The sequence below is a fragment of the Otolemur garnettii genome, unplaced genomic scaffold, assembly GCF_000181295.1.
Source record: "Otolemur garnettii isolate 467f Iridium unplaced genomic scaffold, OtoGar3 scaffold00080, whole genome shotgun sequence".
Classification (NCBI taxonomy): domain Eukaryota; kingdom Metazoa; phylum Chordata; class Mammalia; order Primates; family Galagidae; genus Otolemur; species Otolemur garnettii.
The window spans coordinates 4,814,753-4,817,853 of record NW_003852475.1 but is presented as its reverse complement, the minus strand read 5'-3'; positions in this window follow the sequence as shown (position 1 = coordinate 4,817,853).

Sequence of the window (3,101 nt, the reverse complement as noted above, 5' to 3'; positions counted from 1 at the left end):
AAAAAAAAGACAGTGGCCCCATGATGTCTAATAAATTTGTGTATTTTTGGCCTTATTTTTCATTTTAATTATATAGGTGGCATATCCTCAAATCTGAAGGTAGGCATAAGAGGTAGGAATTCTCAGTGGAACTTGATTTCTTTTTCTTTTTGCTTCACACAGAAAAAATAGAGACAGATAATTCTCCTTCTGTAAGGCAGATTATGTTCCAGTTCACCTACCAAATGTGTTGACCTTGGAGGATTGTAGCTTTATACAGGAGTTTCTAGAACAACCTTCCAGCCTATTAAGGCCTCAAGGTTTTTCACCTGCACACTGTGTATCCTCACGGTATATAAAGATCCCAGCCCTAGGATGCAGCACTGTAAGCTCTTATTTAACAGGGCAGGGGTGGTCTGTAGGTAGGTGCCTTTGAGGATGTGATATCTTCCTCTAAGCACATGCTCTCAGGACATTCACAGCTATAGTGATTACTTCCCCTTGTAGAATAACGTGTCCTTGTCGGTGATAGTCTTCAGTTACTCCCCTTACTTTACTGTTAGTTCAACCATGCTTTACAACTACATATTGAAGTATTTCATCCAGTATTTTTATCTGTTGTATGTCGAGAGAGGTTTATTTGCCCATCTAGTACCATATTGCTAGAGATGAATTTTATTCCTTTGTAAGTTAACTTTTATAATGCATTTCTGAACCATCCATCAGTCTGCCCTTGCAGTTCATTTGAATTGAGCAAGCCATTTCTCCACTTGGATAAAGACTATGACATTCCTCAGAGGAGCACTAGCTTTTCCTGGGGCACTTAAGGGGGTCTCATGCATCTCTGCTCCTCCCCACCTCTTAGGCTAATGCCAAAGTGTCTGCATGACTGCTGTTGCTCCTGCATTCTTGCAACTCTTCCAGTGGCTCTCCACTTGGCTTAGGTATTTGCTAGGCATTCTGAAATAGCTGTAAAGCCAACCAATTGCAGTATTTTAAAGTTAATTGTCACTCATTTTTAAAAAGTAAATTGTCTTTAAAACTAAAGATGCAAATGAGAAAACAAACAAGAAATGGATTTCCAGAAAAATGATATTCCTTGCTATGCAACAGTCATCATCCCCAAACCTGATTAAAATATTGGGATTTCTTCATATCTCATTAATCTCCAGTGAAGGGGCAATGTCATTTAAATTTAGTAGAAACCCTGTGATATGCGAAGAACCCAGAACATTTATTAAGATTTGCTTAATAAATCTTAATTAGGATTTATTAAGTCCTAATTTAATAAATAGGACTTTACCGGCTCAGTTTTTGTTAGAAACAGAGTAGCCAACCACTTATAAGAGTTCATTTGAAAGAGACCAGGAGGGTCTATATTACCACTTGCTAATTCCCCCAATATCAATCATCAAAGCATAGAATTCCACTATCACTTTGGATGAAGCTCTCTCTCTCTCTCTCTCTCTCTCTCTCTCTCTTTCTTTCTTTTTCTCACCTCAAGTTGGTTTATCTATCCTTTTCTAATTCACCTTTTACTGGAAAGAAGATTAGACAAAATTCAGGGAAGTGGATGGTTAACTAAAGGCACATTGGAAATTTTGTGGCAAACAGTGGGGGGAAAAAAGTTCTAAAATCTATAGTAGAATAGTATACTTTGGCATAGTAGAATATGAAACAAGAAGACGGCACAACTGCAGATCTCTGCCCTGGAAGTAAAAAGAAGTTAGCAGTTCAGATTACTCTGTCCAAGAGGAATGATAAACTTGGACTTGCACTAAGTATGTGATTATGTCAATGGGGAGCTGGCGTACAAGGGAAAAACATGGCTGTAGTCTGGTTATTGTGGATCACACAGAGTCAGAAAGCAGGCAGAAGTTGTCCACACAGCTTGGAAGAGAATGCCCTCCCAGGACATACAGAAAACATCACCAGAGCACAAAGACCAAGCAGAAGGTGCCTGCCTTCCCTGGATGGGGTGGAGTCATGAATTCCTGGGTCTAGGCCTCTAGGTACCACACTCCCCTAACCCCAGCTGAGCAAGCTGGAAATAGCAGAGCCATACCAAGGACATACATAGTATGAGGCACAGAGATTCTGGGAACCAGCAGAAAGGACAGAGTGCCAAGGGAACATAGAAAGGTAGCAATGAACACATTCCACCTACTTTCCCATTTCCCCTCTGACCTCTTCCACCTTCACACTTTACTTGCCTTCTAATTTCCTATTCATTCAGAATTGATTGGGCATGGGCCAGATGGGCAGTTTTCTGCTCATTTATTATCAGTATTCTGTGGTGACCTTGATCCCAATTTATCTCCTTTTATTTGTGGCACATATGTTGTCAGAAATCTAGAAAAAAGTTAGGTCCAATGATCTTTTGTGACTATAATGCATAGCCAGGGGGCTAGAACAAGGTCCTATGCCTGCTGGGATTGACTCAGACAAAGGCAAGACAACCTTCAATCCTCTGCCCAGGGGTGCACTGCCCAAAATTTCAGGTCAGCCAACATTAGAGCTTTCCTTTGCCTATACAATTCCTGATGAACTGTTGGTTAGTGGGTTTATGTTCCCTTTTTAACAAAGTTTGCATTTCTTTCTTATAAGGAATCAAAAATACATATGAAGAATTATGTTTAATTGAAAAAAATTTAGGTATCACTGTCTCCAGCTTAAGAACAATTCATTTAGAAACTATTCATCTGGAGGAAACCTCCCATGAATAAAGCTTTTGCTTCTATCATCCACTGGACATTTATTAGAGCTTTTGTGAATGAGCCCAGGTTGCACTGGCACTGAGCATACAGATGTTCCCTTTTGTGTTTCATTTATTCCTTCTTGAGCACTTACTGTATGTGAGGTTCTAGCTATATGTATTATATTCTTTGTCTTATTGAAGCCTCAGCAACGACTAAATGTGGTGAGGACAATGTTAACTCTCAAGTAATAAAGGCAGAATCTGAGCTACAGAGAGGTTATGTTTGTTGTCTAATATCAGCTAGATCAGCTCCAGGACTCATAGTGGGTAAAAAATCTCTTCCCTCAAGAGCCTGGCAATAGCTTTCCTATGAAAGCTATAAATTAGTTTCATAATAGGGTTGAGTACATTGGATACTTTTTCT